Source organism: Oratosquilla oratoria, chromosome 38, assembly GCF_046742065.1.
Source record: "Oratosquilla oratoria isolate Oo_2021 chromosome 38, ASM4674206v1, whole genome shotgun sequence".
NCBI classification, from domain to species: domain Eukaryota; kingdom Metazoa; phylum Arthropoda; class Malacostraca; order Stomatopoda; family Squillidae; genus Oratosquilla; species Oratosquilla oratoria.
Window position 1 is genome coordinate 4090495 of NC_134814.1, and position 7500 is coordinate 4097994.

The 7500-nt window shown below is 39.7% G+C and overlaps 1 protein-coding gene across 9 annotated transcripts in view; it reads left to right on the forward strand.

Moving 5' to 3' along the window:
• LOC143019952 (uncharacterized) overlaps window positions 1-7500 on the forward strand; it is a 573751-nt gene that overhangs the window by 223555 nt on the left and 342696 nt on the right. Inside the window, exon 1 of one of the 9 annotated variants that reach the window (XM_076175987.1) lies at window positions 6387-6474. The exons of the other annotated variants lie outside the window; for them this stretch is intronic. The gene's annotated coding sequence lies outside the window, so the exon portion shown is untranslated. Of the gene's footprint in view, window positions 1-6386; window positions 6475-7500 lie in introns of those variants that run through there. 9 annotated transcript variants of the gene reach the window in all.

Consider the following 7500-nt stretch of genomic DNA (forward strand, 5'->3'; position numbering starts at 1 on the left):
AGGTAGAATAAAAGAAGAAATCAGAATGGAAAGAACAGAGTGAGGGAGTTACTGGGCTGAGTCCCAGTTCAAAGAGTTCTGCAAATGGCTTTCAGAAACCGTTGGTATCTCAGTGGCTTGATGGAAGAAAAAAAAAAAAAAAAAAAAAAAAAAAAAAAAAAAAAAAAAAAAAAAAAAAAAAAAAAAAAAAAAAAAAAAAAAAAAAAAAAAAAAAAAAACTACAGGACATCGGGTACTCACCGGCAGAGCAGGTAAAAGCGTCGCTACCTGCGACGGAGGTCGAGATGACGATGGTTCGGAACTTTGCCACAAGCGAGTTGGACCAAGGGCATGGTTCATTGAATTCCAGGCTACAAAGTCCTCTGTAAGGGGCACCGTCCTAGCCTCCTGATAGGGGTAGTTAATGACATTAAACAGAATTACGTAAGTTTACGAACAAATAGTGTCATAAATGGAAACTACACAATGTAAGAAGGAATTTCATGATCTGATATATAATTAATTGCCACAAAATCTTTCTAAGGACTTTGTAGCGTGGAATTTAATGAATCATTCCCTTGGTCCAACTCGCTAGCGGTAGGATTCGAATTGCTGTCACCTGGACCTCCGCCGCAAGTAGCGCTGCTCTAAACGTTTCGGCCTGTGAACTAAGTATTATGAGAATAGCCTAAAATGTTTAATGAACAAGAATTGAAACGGTAGAATGGTAAGATGTGAAAGTGTCGTGTATTTTAGATAGGCAGTGGAAATTGTTTTAACTTGAAGAATAAGGACAAATTAACAACAACAACAATAATAATAATAATAATAATTATAATAATAATAATAATAATAACAACAACAACAACAACAACAACAACAACAACAACAACAACAACAACAACAACAACAACAACAACAACAACAGCAACACCAACAATAATAATAATAATAATAATAATAATAATAATGTGACGATTCAGGACGAAATGGAAGTTTGTGAGAAAAATGCTAAGTATTCCATCACGATCACAAACCTTCACAGTGTCATAGATCCGAGATGATGAAGAAACACAGTATTAAGGCGTTATCATACTGGGCAATTTTTCCTTCAACAGTTGGAGGAAATTTGCATCCAGCACCTTCCGGGAGGAAATCTTATATGTCGGAGGAGAATCACCTTCCTCCAGTATATCAAATGACATTCTAAGTAAAATGTTGAGAAAAAAAAATAATTTGCCATAGCGATTTGACGGCGGAAAAAAAGTTCTGGAGGTTGGAGGTACTACCGATTAATTGGAGGTTGGAGGTAAATAGCCCAGTGTGATAATCCCTTTACCTAGGTTCAGCTTACCTCAGTATGTGTGTGTGCGCGCTTGTGTGATTCACCATGGTCTTGGATCACGTGTCGGACTCGTGATCGACAGCTATTTTCCTCCCGCAAGAGAGCTCGGAGCTCGTATATGACCGATCTATGGGTAATGCTGTGACCTTACACGCACACACACACACACACACACAACTCCCCGTCCACGAGATTTAGAGTAAGAACCCGCAGCGCAGCGATATCATTTCAGCCGTGGGCGGGATTCGAACCCGGACCACCGTAGTGCCAGCCGGAAACTTTACCAACTGCGCCACTTCTGTTATTTCATATATTCATAGCCATTTTCGATTCGAATTAACGTCGCGAACTCTCCCCTATCAGGAGGCTAGAGAGAATTTTGCAGCGTGGGATTCAACGGACCATGTCCTTGGTCCAACTCGCTTGCGGCAAGATTCGAACTATCGTCATTTCGACCTCCGCCGCAAATAACGACGCTCTAACCCGCTCGGCCAGCGATTTTTATTTTTATTTTTATTTTTTTTATCTCATTTGACCTTTATTTTCTTATGAAAATTTTTGACCTATCTGGTTACACCTTTTTCGAATTATCACGTGTCTTGCCATTTCTTTGTCCACGTGTTTGTCTCCGAATTTGGCAATTGAATTTGTCTTAAGTGTATTTTGCTTTCATCTTGATTGTCACCGTGTCTTTCATTTGACGAATACCTTCATATTTCCCCCCCTATTTTTTCCATATCTTTTCTTATTTTTACTTTCTTACACTTCTGTCTTGCTCATTATATTATCTGGCGTTAGATTTCATTTGCCCTTTCTGACTTCCTCCAGGGGGCTTTGCAAGATGTCGTTATCTTTTGTCTTTACTATATATATATATACATATATATATATATGTATATATATATATATATATACATATATATTATACACACACACACACACACACACACACACACACACACACACACACACACACACACACACATATATATATATATATATATATATATATATATATATATATATATATATATATTATAGAACAAATCGCTCGTAGTTCAAACACTCAAGCCTGGCCTTACGTGAGATTTGAAATCAGGTCCCTCTGACCGTGAGACCCGAACGTTACCACTCCGCTACTCAGATTATTGATATATGCATATATATATATATATATATATATATATATATATATATATATATATATGTGTGTGTGTGTGTGTGTGTGTGTGTGTGTGTGTGTGTGTGTGTGTGTGTGTGTGTGTGTGTGTGTGTGTATGTGTGTGTGTGTGCGTGTGTGTTTATTTAGAAAAAAATCATATATATTCAGTAGGAGCATAGCCTCGGACAACATCAATGTCTGTGGGACTTTTCCATCCTGGCTAGTTTCTTTAATTTTCAGTCCTCTTTTACTTGGTGCCTTGTCGATTTTTATTTTTAAATCCCGATGTATACAGGCTGCTCGGTTGCCTTCCTCTTGCTCAGTATCTGTGATTATCGTGAAACCTTTATTTTTTTTTCTGTGATTATCGTGAAGCCTTTATTTTTTTTATATGCATGACTTTTTCTTTCTAAAATAAGTTCCCTCTTGGTTTGCAACTAGTTCTAAATCTGGAGTCGTCTAGAAAGGTCACAAACCTAAAATTAGGTCGTTAGTGAATACGTGATGGTTTTAGGCAACAGCAGTACATAAGTATGAGGAATGCGGTGAAGACTCCTCCTTCTTGGGATGTTTGTTTTGTTTTCCCGAGATTATGTTCTTTTCTCTGGTGTTTTCCATGATATGTTTGTGAATTAAATTGATCGTTAGTCCTCTGAGACTTCTCTATATTCCTTTCTTATTATAAAGGTAAAATCCTTCACCAGTTTTTACTCAGGATTTTTTATTTTATTTTATTTTTTTTTTCAGTTTCTTTGAGATTGGTGGTAAATATTATAAAACAAATCGCCTAATCTGTTTAGAGAATTACTTTTTTTTTTCTCTCCATTATTTTTCTAGCACACTTCAAAGTCAAGCAAAAATAATGTAGAAATATAGAATAGAAGAAACAATATATATTGATTTTGTTTATATATTCATATATTTATTTATTAATCTATTTATATATTTGTATATATATTTTTTTCTTTTGAGGGCCTAAGTCTTATAGAAGGGAAAAAGTCAGAGGAGAGTTCCAGAGCCTCTCTGTGGAAAGAAAGAGTGAAATGAGTCCTTGAAATGGTATTTACACAGGAAAGAGAGAAGAGGTTTCAAAAAGTCTAGTGTTCTTGTTTTCTAAGGAGGGAAGGTCTGTGATTACTAAGCTCAGGGCAATGACCATGAAAGAGAGAGAGAGAGAGAGAGAGCGAGAGAGAGAGAGAGAGAGAGAGAGAGAGAGCAGTATTTTGACCGTACAGGGAGAGACTGAAGATGATGATTGTGAAAAGGAGCAATGATAAAACGTAAAATTTATGGTTAACTTAAAAGCACTTAGTGAGTTAAGTTACTCCAAACAAGAGATACGCTTATGAACTGCTATTGAAAAGGTACAGGAGTGGACTAAACAAATTTGGACAAAATTTGTTTTTAGAAGGAACTAGTTTACAACTAGGCAAGAACTAGTTTACAACTAGGCAAGAACTAGTTAACAACTAGACAAGAACTAGTTTACAACTAGGCAAGAACTAGTTAACAACTAGACAAGAACTAGTTTATCAACAAAGTAGTTAACGAATGGAATAGACCAAGTGATCATGTACTGAGCACTAAAATAATTGGTTGTTTTAAGAGGAAATTAGATAACCTTATGTATAGGAATAACAGGTAGTTAGGGACATAAAAATGACTAAAACATAAGAATATAGGCGACTGCAGGAGACCATAAGGCCTATGCTAGGCAGCTCCATGTCCCTTACTACCTTCCATCCCTATCCATAAAGTTATCTAGTCTTCTATTAAGGTCTCTTGCAGTGTCCTTCATTCTTTATATTCTTATAATACTTTCTCTGTCGAGATGTCACATGTAACGAAATAGTCAGCTGACAGTCAGAATGAAAGGAGACGTTTTGCATGGCATGGAGAAAGCTCAGGGAAGTATCATTCGCGATTAACTGTTCCCCCCACATCTAATGTTAGTCCCCCTTAATACAGTGTCGTGAAGAGAAGGCCCAGTGTTGATACACTAAAACGAGTCTCTGGTCATTAGGGTCCACAGCTTGCCCATTATATTTTTTCTTCTTTATTTTTTATTTTTTTTTGGGGGGGAGGGGAGGCTTGCTGGACCTCAACCTTGTGTCGTTCGATTTTCTTTTCCCTTCGTTTACTCCACTGCGTCCTGGCACCTCTCACACCCATTTCTTCCTAAATATTTTCAAGAACGTCTCACGCCTCCTCTTTGGTGTCTTGTTGCCTTTATTTGTCAAAGAAGCAATTTGTTCGCCGTCTTGGTCATTAACGTTTCTCATATTTCGAGTACAAAGGTTATGAGTGCCTTCCTTTGTCAGCCAGGTTGGCCCCGTAAATTCTCTGACTGTTTTACATTATAGCCCCTCCGACTTCTCTGTCCCTCCGTAATAGATTATGACCTAAGATTCTTGTCGTCTCATTTCTTATCACATTCGCGTTTTATCTCGTTTGTGCAGATAATATCTTATTTCTTACCCTCGCCTGTGTTTCAGGAATGCATTTTTTCAATTAGTTTCATGTGTGTGTGTGTGTGTGTGTGTGTGTGTGTGTTTGCGTTTGTGTGTGTATATGTTTCATAGACAAATGTATTTACTTCAGCAGTGATATTCAACAATAGATCTAAGCTTGTTGGTTTCTGTCTCTATATGAACATTGGTTAAACGTTGGTTTTACCTCGTATGTGTGTGCGTGTGTGTGTGTGTGTGTGTGTGTGTGCGCGCGTTTGTTTGACCGTGTACATATACACAAAGTGCATTCGTAAACACATTTTGTTCATGAATATATGGTCTGACATTTCACATGTATTTGTATACCAACACAATCTATCCCCCCGGGTTTTCCTGGCAGCCTCTACACAAAGTTTACACGTCTGTGGGTTCTCTCCTCCTCCTCCTCCTCCTCCTCCTCCTCCTCCTCCTCCTCCTCCTCCTCCTCCTCCTCCTCCTCCTCCTCCTCCTGCCATCATCACCGATTGTCAACAAAGGCAGCACCGCCCGCAGCCACCATCACCATCACCATCACCATCACCACCACCATCTCCCAACGCCACCATTGTCATCTGCACCACAGCTCGGGAACCCAGACGCGTCCCTTCTTTCCCGAAACCTCGAACTGATCCTGTCATCACTTTCCATTCAAAACCCACTGCAACCCCGCCACCACACTCTCACCACCACCATTATCACCACTATTATCACCACCATCGCGGTTACCACCGCCTTCATTGCAGATTTCACCTCTCCATCTCCATCTGTGCCTCAGTCTCTGCCTCCACACCCCAGCTGACAGCGATTCCTACTTCAATCCTATTTTACTCAATATCTTTCTCCCTTTCTCCATCACTACCGACTGTGATCCAGTAGGAAAGCGATTTCTTCCTCATAACCATGGAAATCATGGATCTTTCCTACTAGTCCATATTATCAGCCACCTGATTCGGCTATCCAAACACACAGGGTGAAAGTGACAAGTCAGGCAATTGCTTCGTGTGTGGTGATTGGATTGATGACAAAACGTCATGTTGTATTGGCGATAATACTAGATGATGCCGGCATCGCGCGTCAGCGTCGTGCGCTAGCATCGCAAGCGTGGGCGCGAAACCCGATAGCATAATTAAATCTTGTTGGGGTAAGGCTTTTCTTATCTGGAAACTAATATTTAGCATGTCCCCGCTGACCCCCAAATGAACAAGGCTCTATTTGATCAGGACCAGCTGCCCCCAAGGGGGCATGTTGCAGACTTCTTAGGTCCTTATGCCATTGGCCAACATATCATATAACGAAAATGAAATTAGCCAATCACAGATGCTGAGGACGACTAGGTCTATCTTAGAGGAGGGGCTTAACCCCCTTGCAGAGGTTTCGTCTTAAGCTAACAAGCAAAGAGAAGTCAGCCTAAGTTTAAGTTTAGAGTTTGTAGTCCATTGGGCAAGTTGTGCATATCAGTCTAGCTTAAGACTGTACCTCGGGGGATAATTATACATAAGGTATGTATCTGAAAATCAAAGCCCAGCCTCCCACGCTCCGTACACTAACTCTACTCAAATTCATAAAGTACCAATCAAAGCAAAAACATAAATGAAAATAATATAAAAGGAGAGATAGTCTCATTCAAAACCACCGTTCTTGATATAAACTAAAAAAGCTACTTCATACATATATTCGTGACTTTCCTGTGGCCAGCGACCATGCCAGCCTCAAGCGTAAGGCGGAGTTCGTGACAAGTGTCCTCCATGAAGGATGACAATTTTCTTTCGTCAGAGTATTTCATTCGTCTCTTTGGCAACCTCTCCATAGTAAAGATATGTTTTGCTCGCCGCGATTATTTAGCCTAATACCACAGCTATTGGCGGGGGGTGTCCATCCTACAAGTGCTCTAGACAGAGTATTTCATTCGTCTCTTTGGCAACCTCTCCATAGTAAAGATATGTTTTGCTCGCCGCGATTATTTAGCCTAATACCACAGCTATTGGCGGGGGGTGTCCATCCTACCTTATGGCATCCTATTTGAGCAAACGCGTTGGTAGATTTGGTTAAAATGATCAACCTCGTACTTTGTAACTTGAAGCAGAACATAACCATTTAAAAACAAAGAACAAGTGCTCTAGACAGAGTATTTTATTCGTCTCTGTGGCAACCTCTCCATAGTCAAGATATGTTTTGCTCGCCGCAATTATTTAGCCTAATACCACAGCTATTGGCGGGGGGTGTGCATCCTACCTTATGGCATCCTATTTGAGCATACGCGTTGGTAGGTTTGGTTAAAATGATCAACCTCGTACTTTGTAACTTGAAGCAGAACATAACCATTTAAAAACAAAGAACAAGTGCTCTAGACAATCGTTTGACGATCATCGTTGAGCCATAGACGATCATCGTTGAGCCATGGACGATCATCGTTGAGCCATGGACGATCATTATTGAACGATAATTGGATCGAGCAAGACGTACCTTAAAATGGTTTTGCCTAACCTGAGCTCACAACGTCTTCATTAGGTTGCACTTTTCTTTTC